We start from the raw sequence: 19,734 nt of genomic DNA, 5'->3' as shown, positions 1-19,734 counted from the left end.
TCCCTTTTGTTCAAGAGTCTGATGGTTGACGGGGAGTAACTGTTCTTGAACCTGGTGGTGTGAGCCCTGAGGCTCCTGTACCTTTTACCTGATGGCAGCAGTGAGAAAAGAGAATGGCCTGGGTGGTGACGATTGTTGATGATGGATGCTGTTTTGTTATGCCAATGTTTCATGCAGGTGTGCTCAGTGGCTGTTAGTGTTTTACCTGTGATGTACTGGGCCGAATCCATTACCTTTTGTAGGGTTTTTCACTGAAAGGCATTGGTGTTACCGAGTGGGCTGCTGTGCTCTATTTGGTGTTTCAAAGTTTTAAAGTATAATTATTGTCAAAGAATGTATAAATTATACAACCTTGAGATTTGTTAGATTTGCACTCAACCAGGGATGTGGAGAGTGTCCCTTCACCTTCCTGACTTGTGGAAGGTTGGGGGATGGGCCAGGGTATGTGGTTATTGAGTAACTCCACCCAGGGAGGTGGGGAGTGTCCCATTACATTCCTGAACCCTGTCGATGTCACTCTCCATGGGACCTCCAGTGTCTGACCTGCCCCGATAGCCACAGTGTTTCTGCGGTTGGTCCGGTTGTGTTCCTGGTCAGTGGTGATAGCACAACCCCTAAGATAAGGAGGGTGGGAGGATCTGAGTGAAGAGAACACCACTGAGTGACAGGAGATGGTGGTGAGACTCCTGTAGGAGACAGTCACAGGAGATGTGTGGGGTGCCGTCGACAGATCAGATATTGTCTGGACGCTATCTGGATCTCACTGCATACAGGGATAGGAAGGGTTGTCCAAGTTATTTTATCACAAACACCGGCCAGCACAGCGACAGCACTGATCCCCATGGGCTCTCCGTGCTTCTCAGCCAAGGGTAGGCAGTGGCTAGAAGATGATGGGTGGATCAGGGAGGGAGGAAGTGTCTCTCTCAGAAAAGGATGATGTGGATGATGAAAATAAGCCACACTTTCCACTCGCCATCACGATTGCTGCCCTCCTGTAATGCTGGACATCTGAGAGCAGACACCTTCAGGCTCTGGGTGGGGATGGAGAGTGGCCCACTCCGCCCACAGTATCCTTCTGATACACAAGCAGAATAAGTGGGACAAAGTCAGTGTCCTGTCCCAGGTGACACTCCCAGCACTGAGTCCCCAGTCACCAGGTGGGTCATGTCATTCCAGAGACGGTGGGGAGAGAAGGAGTGACAGAGTGAAGGGTGCAGGGGCTGGAGGGGTGCAGGTGTGTAGGGGTTGGAGAGGGTCATGGAGACTGGGAGGGTTGTAGGGGCCAGAGGGGGTCACAGAGTTGGGAAGGGGTGTAAGGATGGAGGTAGGGGTGTCACAGAGACAGAGAGGGCTGAATGTGCCAGCGGGGTTCATAGAGAAAGAGAGGGACTGAGCTTTGAGGTTTGCATTCTGCCCTCTTCATCATCCACATTGACTTCATGTCTTGCTGGGGAAGTGAAATTATGTTCACATGTGTCTTTTGTGCCTTTCTCAATTTCTTTCTTTGAAGAAAATTATAAATATGCTTTGAACTCTGCATCAGTGAACTGTGACTTCTGTACAAGGCTTTCTGCTACCCCCTGAGGGTCCTGTCACATTGGTTCATTCAAGCCTGCAACCTCTCCAGACTAATTTAATCTGCCGTGGACGTGTTCCTGAGTGTCAACATCTCAGACGATCTATTCTGGGTCCAGCACCGTGATCTAATCAAAGTTCAGAGTTCAGAGTACATGTATTATCGAAGTGTGTATACACTGTACAACCTTGAGATTTGTCTACTTGCAGGCAGCCACTAAACACAGAAACACAATAAGACCAGTTTAAAGAAAAAAACCCACACAACCAAGGCCATCGCACACCCAATGGTGTGAAAATGGTGTGGAAAAAACAAATTGGTCAATTAGGAAGAAAACAAATAACACACAGAACATTAAATATCAAACTGCAGAGTCCCCAAGTGTGTCCACAGTCCACAGCCACAGAGCCACTGAGGTGAGTGACACCGGTCCAGGAACCCGATGGTTGCAGGCCACAGCTGCAGAGTCAGTTGACCGCTGAAACTCCTCGATCAAATCATACAAATAGTAAAAAAGAGATAACAACAACTTTCATTCGGAGTTTGAGATTTGCTCTGTCACTCTTACAAACATCTGCAGATGTCGAAGTTTGGGATGCCACAGTGGCGTAACAGTTAGCCTCATGCTAATTCCACTCGGGGTGTCGGAATGGGCCGCGTCTGTAAAGAGTGTGCGCTCACTCCATAACCGCGTGGGTTTCCTCCGGGTGCTCCGGTTCCTTCCCACATTCCAAAGATGTAACTGGTTATTTGGTGATAAACTGTCCTGTGATTAGACTGGTGTTCAATAGAGGGGTTGCTGGGTGGTGTGGCTCATTGGGCTGGAAGGGCCTGTCCCACACCCTAACTCTAAATAAATGTGAAATAACAAAATGTCCAGTGCAGAGCATTCTGACTGGCTGATTCACTGTCCGGTATAGATACTCCAATACAGAGGACTTGAAAATGTCCTGGAACAGAGCATTCTGACTGATTGCATTGCCACCCGGTGTGGAGGCTCCAATACACGGGATCACAAGAAGCTGCAGAGGGTTGTAGACTCAGGCAGATCCATCACGGACACAACCCTCCCCACCGGCATAGACACGACCCTCCCCACCATCACGGACACAATCCTCCCCACCATCACGGACAGAACCCTCCCTACCATCATGGACACAACCCTCCCCACCATCACGGTCACAACCCACCCCATCAACACGGACACAACCCTCCCCACCATCCCGGACACGACCCTCCCTACCATCATGGTCACAACCCACCCCATCAACATGGACACAACCCTCCCCACCATCACGGACACAATCCTCCCCACCATCAAGGACACAACACTCTCCACCATAACGGACACAACCCTCCCCACCATCACGGACACGACCCTCCCCGCCATCACGGTCACAACCCACCCCATCAACACGGACACAACCCTCCCCACCATCACCGACACAATCCTCCCCATCATCACAGACACAACAGTCCCCACCATCACGGACACAATCCACCCCACCATCACGGACACGACCCTCCCTACCATCACAGACACGACCCTTCCCACCATCACGGTCACAACCCGCCCCATCAACATGGACACAACCCTCCCCACCATCATGGACAGAACCCTCCCCACCATCACGGTCACAACCCTTCACATCATCACGGACACAACCCTCCCCACCATCACGGACACAACCCTCCCCACCATCATAGACACAACCCTCCCCACCATCACGGACACAACCCTCTCCACCGTCAGAGACACAACCCTCCCCACCATCACGGACACAATCCTCCCCATCATCACGGACACAACACTCCCCACCATCACGGACACAATCCTCCCCACCATCATGGACAGAACCCTCCCCACCATCACGGTCACATCCCTCCCCACCATCACGGACACAACCCTCCCCACTGTCACGGACACAACTCTCCTCACCATCACAGACCGAAACCCCCTCACCATCATGGACACAACCCTCCCCTCCATCAGGGACACAACCCTCCCCACCATCATGGACACAATCCTCCCCATCATCACGGATACAGCCCTCCCCACCATCACGGACACAACATTCCCCACCATCACGGACACAACCCTCCCCATCCTTGAGGATATCTTCAGGAAGTGGTGCCTCAAGAAGCTGGCATACAACATTAAGGGCCCTCACCATCTGGAATAAGTCCTCTTCTCATTACTACCACCGGGGAGGAGGTACAGGAGCCTGAAGGCACACACTCAATATTTTAGGAACAACTTCTTCCCTTCCCTGATCGGATTTCTGAATGATCCATAAACTCATGAACACGAAATCATTATTCCTTTTTCTTTCCACTATTTATTTATTGACGTAGTTTCTATAAATTTTATTAATTGCACTGAACTGCTGTCACAAGACAACAAATTTCACAATGGATGGAGGTAATGAAAAACATGATTCTGATTCAGGACAGTGTGGATGTGAAGCTCGTTCCCTTTGCTAATCCAGCAAGATTCAGACCCAGGAGCCCAGACATTGATGGGACAAACCTCATGCAGTGATCAGCAAACATCACCAGTCCTGACCTCCTGACTGGAGGAGGGTCACCAATGAGACAGCTGAAGATGGCTGGGTCCAGGATGCTGCCCCAAGTTACTCTTGTAGTGATGTTCTGGCCCATTCCCCAGCAAAATATGCCTGCCATCTTTCACCCCTCCTTATCCACCAATCACCTCAGGCTCCTGTCCCACCTCCCTCTTCCTACTGGCCACTTCCTCTCTCAAACACAACCTTGTCGTGCTTTGGAGGCTTGCGTGCCTCAGTGACCCAAAGAGCTCGGTTGGCTGAAGTCAGGGCTTTATGCTTTATCTCTTGGTAGGGTCACCCATGCAAACAGGTCAAAGGGTAGAGGTCAGACTAAGAGTGGTCCACCAGTCCTCCAGGTTCAGGGGTTCAGTTCAGGGCTAATAACCCTGACTGGTCAAATAGAACTGTTATGGAACGGAAATGAAGAATCCTTCTACATCTGAGTTGACAGTATTCCTGAGTCTCCACTCGGGACTTGCATGACTGACACTGGTGAAAACTGAGAGGGAGGAACAATGGAGGAAGCCCTGAAGGATTGTCATTGCTTCCCCAAAAGCTGGTGGTGAAACAGGAAGTAAGTTCTCTCTCATTTCTGGTCAGAGTCACTCAGTACAGAAACGGGTCCATACTGACCAAGCAACCAACTGAGCTGTTCATATTTGCCAAAGTTGGGCCCATATCCTGGTGTGTGTGTGTGACCTGTCCCCCAGTGATGGTCAGTGTGTGTGCGTGTGTGTGTGTGTGTGTGTGTGAGACCTGTCCCCTGTGATGGTCAGTGTGTGTGTGTTTGCACATTTCCCCTCAGAGACTTGCTTTCCCCCAGGAGCTCCGCATTGCCTCCCACTTCCCCAAGGTGGAGGAGAGGGGTGGGCAAGTTGGGTTATTTGGTTGCTGTGATTTGCCCTCATTAGTGTTTGAAGGCTCGGTGTCAATTAGCAGAGATTTGATGGGCTGAAGGGACTTTTTCCATGCTATGATACTCTCTGACACAAGAGAGAACAAAACTAGAGAATGTCAATTTAGGGGAAGGGGAAGGGATTTAACATAGACAAAGAACATGCTCTGTACAAGACAGTAACTGGTCCTCGGCCCTCAATGTTTTACCAGTCAAATTAAACCAATAATTAAATGCCTAACTAAACTAGCCTTGTTTACCTGCACAATGTACTTAAGCAACACACACAGAATGATGGAGGAACTCAGCAGGCCAGGCAGCATCTATGGAAAAAAGTACAATCGACATTTTGGGCTGAGTCCCTTCGGCAGGACTGGGGGAGAAAAGCTGAGGAGTAGATTTAAAAGGGGGTGGGGTGGGGAGAGAGAGAAACACCAGGCGATGGGTGAATCCTGGAGGGGGAGGGGTGAAGTACAGAGCTGGGAAGTTGATTGGTGAAAGAAATTTAGGGCTGCAAAAGGGAAGGTGTGACATAAGAGGACAGAAGGCCATGGAAGGAAGAAAGAAAAGGGGGAGATGCACTAGAGAGAGGTGATGGGCAGGCAAGGAAATAAGGTGAGAGAGGGAAAAGGGGATGGGGAAATTTGAAGGAGGGGAGGTATGACCGGAAGTGTGAGAAATCAATCTTCATGCCATCAGGTAGGAGGCTACCCAGATGGAATATAAGGTGTTGTTTCTCTAACATAAGTTTGGCCTCATCACGGCAGTGGAAGAGGCCATAGATAGACATATCTGAATGGGAATGGGAAGTGGAATTGAAATGGGTGGCCACTGGGAGATACTTTATACTTTATACTTTATTGTCACCAAACAATTGATACTAGAAGGTACAATCATCACAGCGATATTTGATTCTGCGCTTACCGTTCCCCGGATTACAAATCAATAGTAAATATTAAAAATTTAAATTATAGATCATAAATAGAAAATAGAAAAATCAAAGTAAGGTAGTGCAAAAAAAATGAGAGGCAGGTCTGGATATTTGGAGGGTACGGCCCAGATCCAGGTCAGGATCCGTTCAGCAGTCTTTCTCACAGTTGGAAAGAAGCTGTTCCCAAATCTGGCCGTACGAGTCTTCAAGCTCCTGAGCCTTCTCCCGGAGGGAAGAGGGACGAAAAGTGTGTTGGCTGGGTGGATTGTGTCCTTGATTATCCTGGTGTCACTGCGCTGACAGCGTGCGGTGTAAAGTGAGTCCAAGGACCAAGATCCGGCTTTTTCTGGCAGACTGAGTATAGGTGCTCGGCAAAATGGTCTTGCGGTCTCCCAATCTACGTCGGGCCTCACCGATATACAGGAGGCTACACTGGGAATACTAGACACAGTTTATGACCCCAAGAGACTCACAGGTGACGTGTCACCTCACCTGGAAGGACTGTTTGGAGCCCTGAATTGGAGTGAAGGAGGAGGTGTAGGGGCAGATGTCGCACTTGTTCCACTTGCAATGATAAGTGCTACGAGGGAGATCAGTGGGGAAGGTCAAAGGCACAAGGGAGTTGCATAGGGAGTGATCCCTGTGGAAAACAGAAAGTGGGGGGTGTTGGGGGAAAGAGAGATGTGCTTGGTGGTGGTGATTGGAGGTGGCAGTTTGCAGAGAATTATGTGCAGGACACAGAGGCTGGTGGGGTGGTAGACAAGGACAAGAGGAGGCCTATCCCTGGTACGATGGCGGGAGGATGGAGTAAGAGCAGATGTGTGTGAAATGGAAGAGTGGCGGTTGGGCGTGCGTTGACGGTGGAGGAAGGGAAGCCCCTTTCTTTTAAAAGGAGGACATCACTTTCATTCTAGAATGAAAAGTCTCATCCTGAGAGCAGTTGTGGTGGAGACGGAGGAATTGACAGAAGGGGATGGCGTTTTCACAAGTAGCAGGATGGGACAAGGTATAGTCCTGGTAACTGTGAGACTCCATGGGTTTGTGATAAACCTCAGTGGATAAGCTGTCTCTGGAGTTAAAGAATGTGAGATCAAAAAAGGGAAGGGAGGTGTCGCAAATGGACCAGGTGAAATTGAGGTCAGGGTGGAAGTTAGAGGCAAAGTGGATAAAGCTGACGAGTTCGGCATGGGTGCAGGAAGCAGCACTAATGCAGTTGTTGATGTAGTGTAGGAAAAGTGTGGGACGGTCACCTGTGTAGGCTTGGAACATGGACTGTTCCATGTAGCTGACAAACAGGCAGTCATAGTTGGGACACATGCAAGTGCCTATGCTAACCCTTTTGTTTAAAGGAAGTGAGAGGACCGAAAGGAGAAATTATCGACAGTGAGGACAAGTTCTGTTAGGCAGAGGAGATTGGTGGTGGAGGGAAACTGGTTATGTCTGGTGTTCAGAAAAAATGGAGAGCGTTGAGGCCTCCCTGGTGGGGGATGGAGGTGTATAGAAATTGAAGGTGCTGGGTGTGGGAACTATCAGGTTGGTGACAGTGAATGAAACACTCTGTTCTCCCTGCTCTCTGTGAAAAATATGCCCTGCACATCTTTGAAATGACCCGTTCTCATATGAAATCAATGCCCTCTAGTATGAGACATTTAGACACTGGGAAAGTCTCTTAATTTTATAAGCTACAATCAGGTCTCCCCTCAGTTTCCAGTGTTCTAGAGAAAACAATCCAAGTGTGTCCAGCTCCTCCTTACAGCCTGGTTCCTCCATCTCCACCAGTCTCTGCCTCTCTGTTCCCAGAATGAAGCTTTCCAAAACATCAGGGATGTCCTCCTTCTTCAAAGAATGAGGTTTCTCTTCCTCTACCATTGATGATGTCCACACCCGTATCTTGTCCATTTCCCAGACATCCGATCTCACACCATCTTCCTGTTGCCTGACCAGAGACACTTTCGCTTGTCCTTACCTCCTGGATCTCTGCATCCAGCTGTTCATTCTCTGCAACTTCATCCATCTTCCTACCACTAAACACATCACCCCACTCTCTGCCTTCTGCAGGAATTGCTCCCTCCATGATTCCCTTGTCCATTCGTTCCTCCCCACTGATCTCCCTTGCAGCACTTACCCTGCTGCACCTGCCCCTACACCTCCTCCCTAACCATCCTCACTCATGGTCTAGGGGAGGCAAAATTTCACCTGCAATCCATCGGGTCATCTATATTTAGTAACAAGTGCTCCCAGTGCGGCCTCCTCTACATTGCTGAGACTGAACATCGATTGGGGAACCACCACACACTGTCTGCCAGCAAGCAGGATTGTATTTTGGTCATTACTGAGGCACGTTTACACTATTGATGAAACACAGGACATGGTATTTACGATAATCACATTTTGTAGTCACATGGCTATGATATTTACTGTACACTATTTAAGGCCTGTACTTTATAAAATTTTCATCACAACTACAGTATCAGGGTAAAACTTCCATACTATTTATGTTACCCAATAATATACAATATTGTAGGGACTTCACTACCTAGAGACACATTGGAAGTGGAACTCATTGAAATATCTCTTCATTCCAGAATGAAAAGGATGTTCCCCTTCTTCAAAGAAAGGGGTTTCCCTTTCTCCACCATCAATGCTGCCCTCAGTCGCATCTCTGCCATTTCACACACATCTGCTCTCACAACATCCTCCCACCAGCCTACCAGGGATAGGGTTCCTCCTGTCCTCACCTACCTCCCCACCAGTCTCAGCTTCCAGCATCATAATTTTCCACAACTTCCGCCATCTCCAACAGGATCCCACCACCAAGCACATCTTTCCCTTCCCACCCCCCACTTTCTGCTTTCCACAGGGATCTACGTGATTCCCTTATCTATTCGCCCCTCCTCACTGATCTCCCCCTGGCACTTATCCTTGCAAATGGAACGAGTGCAACATCTGTCCCTACACGTCCTCCCTCTCTGCAATCCAGGGCTCCAAACAGTCCTTCCAAGTGAAGCAACCTTCACCTGTGAAACTGTTTGGGTCATAGACTCTGTCCGGTGCTCCCAGTGTGGCCTTATGTATATCAGTCAAACCCGACGTAGATTGGGCGACCGCACCACCAAGCACCTACGCTCCGTCCGCCAGAAGATGCAGGATCTCCCGGTGGCTACCCATTTTAATTCCACTTTGCATTCCCATTCAGATATGTCTATCCATGACTTCTTCCACAGTCGTGATGAAGCCAGACTTAAGTTGGAAGAACAACACCATGTAGCCTCCCGACTCTGGTGCTCCTCTCCACTTTTCTTTCTTTGGTGGCCTTCTGTCCTCTTCTATCAGACTTCCCCTTCTCCAGACCTGTATCTCTTTCACCAATCAACTTCCCAGTGCTGTACTTTATCCCTCCCCTTATAGGTTTCACCTATCACCTGGTGCTCCGCTCTCTCCTACCCCTAGTTTTTAAATCTACTCCTCAACTGTTTTCTTCCCCCAGTCCTGCCAAAGGGTTTCGGCCTGAAACGTCAACTGTACTTCTTCCATAGTTGCTGCCTGGCCTGCTGAGTTCCTCCAGCATTTTGTGTGTTAAAATGTGTGCCTTACATACTGGATTTCCTCAGTCATGTGTGGATCGGGGGCAGAATGCAATTCATGTATTCTTTTTTAATGGATTGTTGGGAATACACGAACAGAGCTGGTAAGTGTTCTGTTGAAAGTACATTTATTATCAAAGTATGTATACATTATACAACCGTGAGATTAATTTCCTTACAGGTAGCCACAACACAAGAAGTCCAAAGAATCCATTGAAAAAGACCAACAAACATCCAATGCGCAGAGAGAAAAAACACAAATCTTATGAATAATAAAACAACCAACAGCGTTCAGAACGGAAGTGAGTCCAGAGACTCAAAGCCCAGAACAGGCCCACAACCTCAGCCTCTGTTCATCACTCGGCAGAGCAAAATGTCGAGGAGCTCGCAGACATGAATCCCGGAGCAGTGGGAGCAGGCCCACAGGGCAGAGCAAACGTTACTGAGCAAGGAGCAGAACTGATTCGACCCTTGCCTCTGGTCCCGACACTCTGCATTTTCAATCCATCTGGCCCGGTGGGTTTTGGGCAGAGAATTAGGGAATATATGCAGGAATTTGTGGATTAGACCAATTGTGCCCTGGCCAGGAGTTCCACGGTGGAAATTTCCAGACGCAGGGAAAGGTTTCATGTCACTGGGGGATAGACAGGGTCTTGTGGGTGGTGTGAGGGTGCCTGGTCATTTATGCCAGCAGTACTTTTTTCTTTTTATCTATCTTTACAGGTTATTCTAAAGACCCAGTTAGTAACCGGGTGGGCTGAGGGATATTTATCCTCTGGTTTAATGTTGACCTGGGGAAAAGGCTGACAGCTGGGGTGTCAGCAGGATTTATGGTCATAATCATTAATCTGCAATGGGTTAATGCAACAAGTTAACCACACAAGAGTCGCAATCTGCTCAGGTTCTGCTTCTGTAATGCAGAGTTTGGAATCAAAATATTCAAGGAGAACTGATCTGTTGATGGAAGTGTATTAAAATCTATATGTTCTGCAGAGTGTGGCAGTAGTAGTTCAGTCTTGTTGGGTACCTGCACACGTGGGTGTATTGGGTAACGAAAAGGCAGATGTTATAGCAAAACAGGACTTCCTAAGTCAGAGGTAGATATTATAGTCAATGTGAGAAAGTATGAAGCCTAATCTTGTATAAGGTTGGCTGGAAAAGGGCAGAAATTGTGGAATTGGAGTCGGACAGGGAGGTGGCATTGCAATTTGTTTCCATCAGTTCAGGGGAGGAGCCCTTTGGGAAGGAATAGGAGGGAAGATGCGTGCTTGCCGAGACTGAGGTTTGGACATACGGGTTTGCGCTCTACTTTGGCACTTATTGGTCAACATGGGAATAGGTGATGTGATTTTTGTACGGCCCCAGGACAGTGGAACATGTGATCATACCATGCAGGATACTCTGGCACCTGAGGTAGGAACGGTAAAGTCGTGTAAGGCTCTGGTGAACTTTTTAATTAAAACAGGTTTGGAAGGTAGGATCTGATCTCTGTTATATTCCATTACAGTAAGTGGCGGTAATCCACCTTCCTGACTGGTACGAGCTGCCATTCGCACAGAATAAAAAGAAAGATCTTCCCTGCCTCTGGTCCCTACCGAGAGGATCAAGCAATGCCTGCTTTTCTCAGGGTGCTGCTTTTACAATATTTACGGCCCGGTGCAGCAGTAAATAGCGAATTTGGTATTTGACCGCAGAGAAACTTTGCAGCACCGTGTCACCAGCAAGTTCCAGGAGATGGTTGTTTATTTTCTCAATTTCAATCTGTTTCCTCTTTCCACTGAAACATGAGCAACCAAGACTCAAACCGCCAGAGCTTCTGAGCAGTTACGAGTGTTAGAAGTCACCAGGTGCAGTGTGTAAACAGGGTCCGCATTGTAATGGTAGGACGCTCTGCCTGCCGTAAGTGCTCAGGAAACTCGTCTTTGTGTAACACCGACAACAGTCCAGATATTATCAGCTCTGGAGAAAGTTCTCTGCTTGACCCAGTGCCAATACTGAGAATGGAATATTCTCTCTCCACAGCAGCTGCTCAGAATCTGAGTTTCTCCCACACTTCATGTCGTTGCTATTTCGGACTTCCAGCATCTGCAGGATTTTGGATTTTTCCTTGACAATCTAAGTATTTGTATAATATTGTAACACTATGTTAGGACATAGAACAGTACAGCACAGGAACAGGCCCATGAGCCCACAGTTCTGTGTGGAACTACAATAGGGTTGTATATGGTGAGATATCTAGCTATCTATCTATCTATATATATGTGTGTGTGTGTGTGTGTGTGTACTTTGATAATAGATTTACCTGGACTTCCTTTTACAATTTTTTTTATTGAGTTTCAAATTGATAAACATAACAATGATAATAATACAAACAGATCGGGATTACATTAATAACGGTTAACGTATACAGACACAGACTCCGAGTAACATATTTAATTTAAACCTCCCAATCTCTTAATAAATGAACATGAAAAAATTTCCAAAAAAAGTTTTTACCCCTCACACTAAAAAAAAACAAAACAAAACAAAACAAAGACTGGCCTGCCATATTTCATCGGTTAAGATCATTATTTGTCATTAACTCTGCTCCTCTATACACGAACAAAAAATTATTAAAAAGGATTCCGAAAAGGTCAGCTTACATCATATGAAAATGTTGAATAAATGGCCTGAAACACGAGGAAATCTGCAGATGCTGGAATTTCAAGCAACACACATAAAAGTTGCTGGTGAACGCAGCAGGCCAGTCAGCATCTCTAGGAAGAGGTACAGTCGACGTTTCGGGCTGAGACCCTTTGTCAGGACTTCTGTGTGTGTTGAATAAATGGCCTCCATGTTTCTTCAAATTTAACTGAAGGATCAGTCGTACCACTCCTAATTTTTTCCAAGTGTAATTATGTTAAAGTTTGGGAAAGCCATTGAAATGTAGTAGGGGGATTAGAATCTTTCCATTTAAATAAAATGGATCTTCTGACTATTAATGTAACAAATGCTATCAGACGACAAGCTGAAGGGGATAAATGACTCAAGACTATCATTAGTAGGATTTACTTGGATTTAACTAAACAAATCCCACAATGTCCACTTCCCTCCATTCCCTGTGCTTGGCTATCTAAGAGCTTCTTAAACAGCTCTGTTGTATCTGACTCCAGCACCACCCCTGGCAGCAGACTCCAGGCACCCACCACTCTCTGTGTAAAAAAAAACAATAGATACTGACAACATGCTGGAGGAACTCAGCAGGTCGGGCAGCATCCGTGGAAAAGATCGGTCGATGTTTTGGGCTGGAACCCTTCATCAGGACTGTAGAGGGAAGGGGCAGAGGCCCTATAAAGAAGGTGGGGGGAGGGTGGGAAGGAGAAGGCTGGTAGGTTCCAGGTGAAAAACCAGTAAGGGAAAGATAAAGGGGTGGGGGAAGGGAGGCAGGGAGGTGATAGGCAGGAAAGGTGAAGAAAGAATAGGGGAAAACACAATGGGTAGTAGAAGGAGGTGGAACCAATAGGGAGGTGGTAGGCTGCTGGGGAAGGGGGCAGAATTACACAGGGATAGGGGAAGGGAGGGGAAGGGAATTACCGGAAGTTGGAGAACAGTAGATACTTTCAGCTCTGTGTAGCCACTGTGGACCTGGACTTCAGGATCCCTTTGTATTCTGTGAGCTGATGATCAGCATTCATATGATGGGCAGAAGGGCATAGCCTCAACACATTCTGTGTTGGACGATTCTGCACAAATTAAAGACCAGAAGATGTAGGAGAAGAATGAAGCCATTCAGTCCATCTAAAGCTGTTCAGTCATGGCTGATTTTTCTTGACCCCATTCTCTTGCCCTCTCTCCATGAGCTTAACCCACCCTTACCAATCAGGAACCTTTCAAATTCTGCCTTACATATACCCGGTGACTTCCCTTCCCCAGTCAATCAATTCCACCAATTAACAAACCTCTGGCTAAAGAAATTAAAGAAATGTCTATTTTACAGGGACTTTCTTAGGTTCTGATGCCAAGCCCTCTGGTCCTGGACTCTCCTATTATTGGAAACATCCTCTCCACGTCTCCTCTGTCTCGGGCCTCTCTAGGCCTTTCAGTATCCAGGAGGTTTCAAGGAGATCCCACACAACCCTAACCCAGCAGCATTCTCTTAAACTCGAGTGAGTACAGGCCTAAAAAGATCAAATCCCTCTTGTACATTAACCCTTTCGTGCCCAGGATCATTCTTTTGTAATTCCTCTGGACCATCTCAAATACCAGCAAATCGTTTCTTAGATACAGGACCCAAAACTGCTCACAATGTTCCAAATGCAGTCTGACCGATGTCTTATAAAGCTTCAGCATTACATCTATGCTTGTATATTCTAGTCCTCTTGAAATGAATGCTAACATTGCACTTGCCTTCCTTACCGCCAACTCAACCTGCAAATTAACTTTCAGGCTTACCTGCACAAGGACTTACAAGTCCCTTTGCAACTCTCATTTTTGAATTTTGCAAAAGACTGCACTGTTAAAGACCAACAGAGTCTTACAATCCTTACAGTCTTACTATAAATGTCTCCGATATTCACAGTATTCTGTAGCATTTTCCAATATTCAAGGTATCCTGTCTTTGTCGTTACAGGATTTGTGGTACTTGAAGCTATGTACTTAGAGAGAGTTGGTGAATTGCTCAATGGTGGGAAGCAGAGTGATGGTGGATGGTTGTGTATCAGACCAGAGACTTGTGACTAATGGTTCTCCCCAGAGCTCAGTGCTGGCACACTTGTTATTTGTTGTCTACAGTACTGTGCAAAAGTCTTAGGCACCGAGACTTTTTGTATGGTTTCAGATGCTATGGCCTGCACAAAACTTTGATCTCAACATCGGGTATGTTAAAGATTTTCTGAACAGACAGAAGGAAGTGAGACAGCCAAAGTCTGCAGAAGAACTGTGGCAAGTTCTCCAAGATGCTAAGAACAACCAACCTGCTGATTTTCTGGTAAAACTGCATGACACTGTACCCAAGAGAGTTGGAGCAGTTTTAAAAGCAAACTGTGGTCACGTGAAATACTGATTGGTTTACTGCTCTTTATAGTAATTTTTGATATTTAGAAACGTTTCATTTTATTATTTTTGAAAACATCTTTGTTTTACTTCATTTAACATGTGCCTAAGACGTTTGCACAGTACTGTACGTCAACAGTTTGGATGAGAACGTGCAAGATATGGTGAAGAAGTTTGCAGATGACACTTAAAGAGGTGGTGAAGTCGACAGTGAAGAAGATGTCAGGATTTACAGGGGGATCTTGATCAGTTGGATAATTAGGCTGACAAATGGCAAATGGAGTTTAATTTGGATAAGAGTAAGGTGTTACAATTTGAGAAATCAAATGAGGTCAGTGAACGGTCGGGCTCCGGGAAGCTGGATGTGGAAATACAGGTACATTGTTCCCTGAATGTGATGACTGTGCAGACTGGATGGTGAAGAAGGGATTTGGCATGCCGGCCTTCATCAGTCAGGGCAGTGGGCACAGGAATTGTGATTTTGTGATTACAGAAAGCAAAGTTTAGTTTTATTTGGCATATGTACATCGACACATTGAAACCTGCAGTGAAAAGCGTCATTTGTATCAACGATGAACACAGTCCAAAACTCACTGTATGAGAGATGAGGGACTGAGTTATAAGGAGAGGTCGAACAGGCTGGGAATTCATTCCCCCAAGCAGCGGTGAATGACGAGTGATCTTATTGAGGTTGAAGGTGAGAGTGAAGAGATCTAACAGAAACCTGAAATGGCTATTTTCACCCAGGGTATGGCCTGTACATGAAACAAATTACCAGAGGAAGTGGTTGACACAGGTACATTAACAGCATTTCAGATGGAAATAGACCAACCGTGGGCAAATGGGACTAGATGAGATGGATATCTTGACCGGCATGGGCTCGTCGAGCCAAAGGGTTTGCTTCTGTTCCATGTGAATCTATGTTCAGCATAATGACAATTCATTCTTCTCCATTTTACCTGTTTCCAAAGGAGGGTTCTTCAGTAATTACAGTGTCACTTTGTTACAGTACTAATTATTCCATGATTTTCACTGTTTAGATCAATCTCAGTCATTTCTATTGCATCATTCCAAGAAATCCTCCACTGATCCCATCGATACCACATGCTGCTTGCTCAGGGACATCCTGGTACAGATGGCAACCCCAAAAGAGGGGGCGGTAGTTGGCTCGGGCAGGACCCTCGACCATCTGCTGCCAGACCTGTGAATAGCCACCTCGCCAAGCCCAGGAGCAAGCTGACCAGGAGATGACCAATCTGACCCATCCCCACCCACTGCACCGGATGTCACAACCACGGATTCGGCAGCGCAGAAGACACGGCAATTGCGCTTGTGAATAAGCACGTGTCAGCTAATTGTTATTTCATTGAGATCGGATTTAGCTCCATTCATTCCGTTGTAGTATTTGTTGAGACTTGGACACAACAACGCTTCGCTGCCTGATTGCAATCTGCCTTGCCTGAGAAATTGGACTGTCGAGTCAACTGGCTCTGAAGACGAGCGGTATCCGTTTTATTCTTAGTTGCTCTTTTCAGTTGCAGTGTAAGCTTCATTTTCCGTTTGAGAGTTTTAGTTAATGGCCCTGTTTGGCCTGGCGTTTATCGTTTTCTTTTTCCTTTAACACTGTTCGCATTAAAGTCTGTGAACTATCGACCTGCTTCAGTGTTTCTCACTCGGCACTAGGGCCATTATCCCCACCTGGTGTCACCGGGTGACCGAAGTTGAGGAGCCTCGGGCCGGTGTGCAGCCAGTACCTGAGGAGCAGCCCCTCGAGATAGTTAAAAAATAATAATTACATTCCTTGATGTCCTGTGTCTCTAATATTTATGATACTCAGTGCTGAGTGTTCCAGATATTTACAGCACTCAGAACTGTATCCACAGGGAGACAAGTGAACACCCAGGGACTGCAGCGATAAGGTCCATGCGCGGGAATTGGTCGATTGGTATCATGGTCGGCATTAACATGATGGGCCGAAGGGCTTGTTCCTTTGCAGAACAACAGTGAACTACTGAGCCACCAGCCAGACATCAGTGGAGGTTAAAATGCAGGAATCTGAAACGAAGGGTGGAGCTGTATAGCAGTAGTAAAAGAGAGATAGGATTGGACAGAGTCAGGAGGAGTCACAGCGATACAGCCCGGCTCCAGGACCTTCGGCCCCACCAATACATGGCGACCACAGTGCCCACCAGCTAATCACGATTTCCTCCATTCGGCCAAAATTCCCCAACCTGTGTTCCTCTACATACCTATCCAAGCGCTTCATAAATGATACTAATGTTCCTGTCTCAACCACTTCCTCTGGCAGCTCGTTCCAGTTACTCACTATCCTCTCTGTGTGAAGAACTTGCTCCTCAAGTCCCCTTTAAATGTTTCCTCTCTTACCCTAAACCCGTGCCCTTTAGCTTTCGATCGTCCCAGTTACGGCCCACCTTATCGATGCCTATCATCATTTTGAACACTTCTATATATTCGCCGCTCCCTCTCCCCCGTTCCAAGGAATAAAAACCCAGCCTGGCCAACCTCTTCCTGTAACTCAGCCGCGCCAATCCTGGCAATGGCTCGATAAATCTTCTCTGTATTCTTTCCAGTTTAACCACGGTACAACTTCACTGTACTCAATGTGCCATCCCAATAGTGATCAGCTTAAGCGCGGGATGTTTATAATGTTTACGGTATTGACGCTCACGTTACAGTAGCGCTGCGATTGACCCAGTCAATAATTACAGCATTTGGTGCCCCGTGTTCCTAATATTTACGGTAGCCACTGTAACTTCTCAACGGCAACACCTTCATAATATTTATGTGACCCAGTTCATAATATTTATAGCGTTTGGTCTGACATCATCAGTGCTTCCGCTTTTTCGTGTTCTTCCATTATGATATTTACAACGAAGAGCGCTCTGTGTCCACAATATTTGCAGAATTCAGTCTGAGAGGACACGGTGTGGCTCGTTGCAATATTCGTGGTGTATTGCTGTGTGTTTAGAACCTTGACAGTATTCTGTGAGGTTGTTTCTCAATCTTTATGGTACTTCCTGCGGTGAGTTCGCAATATTTATGGTATTCGGTAAGCTGGGTCACCATTATGATATTTAGTATTACACCAGTACCATAACTATGGTATCAATGCTCAGAGACCACTTTATTAGGTTCCTCCTTTGCATAATAAAGTGGTCACGAGGTGATGTTTCGTGGTGCTCTGGTGCTGTGTGTTCAGGGAGGCTTTCCTGCAAACTACTGTTGCAACACACGTTTACCTGAGTTACTGTCACCTTCATGTCAGCTTGAACCAGCCTGGCCATTCTCCTCTGACCTCTCTCATTTCACCCACAGAAATGCCACTCACTGGATGATTATTTTTCTCTGTTTTATTTTTCACACCATTCTCTGTAAACTCCAGAGACTGTTGTGCATGTAAATCTGAGGAGATGAGCAGTTTTTGAGATACTCAAACCACCCCTTCTGGCACCAACAATCACTCCATTGTCAAAATCACTTAGATCACATTTCTTTCCCACTCTGATGTTTGGTCTGAGCGACACCTGAACCTCTTGACCATGTCTGCATGCTTTTATGCATTGAGTTGCTGCCACATGATTGACTGATTAGATATTTGCATTAATGAGCAGGTGTACAGGAGTACCTAATAAAGTGGCCAGTGAGAGTACATTATGGTACTGGTATTCACAGTATTTATGCCAAAACATATCTGCATCCGGTAGAGTGTGTTCACAGTATTTATGTTACTTGGTGCTCTGTCTTCACATTGTTTGCAGGTTACAGTTCAAAGTACATTTATTATCAAGGTAGGTGTACTATATACAACCCCGAGATTTTTCTCCTTACAGGCAGCCGCAAAACAAAGAAACCCAATGGAACCCATTGGGTGTTTGACGGTCTTTTTCCAATGTGCAGAACAAAAACACTAATTGTGCAAACAATAAAATTAAGCAAATGTCATCCAGAAGTGAGTCCACAGCCATGAAACCAGTCCTAGTCGAACTTTGACCTGGGCCGTGCCGCTTTGATATGCTCTTGGGCCCAGCACCTGTTGCCTCAATATGGTCCGTACCCAACCTTTCCCGTCTGGCCCGTACCCGACCTTTCCCATCTGGCCCAGCACTTAAATTAGTGAACATCAACTCGATCCCCGCCTCCCCCTTGGGCCTGGACCTGGGCCCTGCCACCTCAATTCACCACGTCACAAGTGTGCTGCACCTTCTAATCTCAGTTCACACCGCAAAAATGCTAGATCATACAGGTAGTTCAGATGCTCAGCTGTGAAATGAAAGTTATAAGCTATTGTTTACAGTGATCCTCATAGAGAAAAAGTGTGATTAATAAAATAATCAGTAGTTTCTAGCCAGCAAGTTGTCTCTGTGTTCACCAGCACTCTCTTAAACCCTTTATCACTGCAGCTTGTTCACAATATTTATGGTACAGTGCATTTCTCTTCTGATATTTACATTTCGTATAGCATGTGCTCAGTATGTATAGTGTTGTGTTCATAATCTTTACAGTAGCTGGTGCAGAAGGTCCATAATATTTTGACAGTCAGACTGGTCAGATCCCACACCACCAAGTTCAGGAAGAGTTAATCCCCCACAACCATCAGCTCCTGAACCAGCGTGGATAACTTCACTCTCCTCCACACTGAACTGATTCTATGAGCTGCAGACTCACTTTCAAGGACTCTTTACAACTCCTTTTGTCAGTATTATTTTTTATTTGCACAGTTTGTCTTCTTTTGCACCTTGGTTGTTTGCAGTCTCCACAAATAGTAGCATTTTGTAAACTCTATGGTATTTCTCTTTTTCCGTAATGCCTGCAAAGAAATGAATCTCAAGGTACTATGTGGTAACATGCACCATGTTAATAAATTTACCTGCAACTTCGGACTTTGGTTCATAACATTTACGGTATTCAGAGGGGCTGGTTCAGTGTTTACAGTTTTCAGAGACAGTGGTTTGCAATATTTACCATATCTGAGGCTGATTAGCAATACGGTAGCCAGTGAGGCTTGTCACTGATGTTTATGATACTGGGTTATGTGTGTTCACAACGTATTTTCAATATCTGGTGCAAATTATTCAGGATATTTACGGTAATTCATGATCAGGACTGCTCACAGGTTGCTGACCTGATTA

This window comes from Mobula birostris, chromosome 8, assembly GCF_030028105.1.
Source record: "Mobula birostris isolate sMobBir1 chromosome 8, sMobBir1.hap1, whole genome shotgun sequence".
Taxonomy (NCBI): Eukaryota; Metazoa; Chordata; class Chondrichthyes; order Myliobatiformes; family Myliobatidae; genus Mobula; species Mobula birostris.
The sequence above is the reverse complement of the archived record's forward strand: the minus strand, read 5'-3'. Positions refer to the sequence as shown.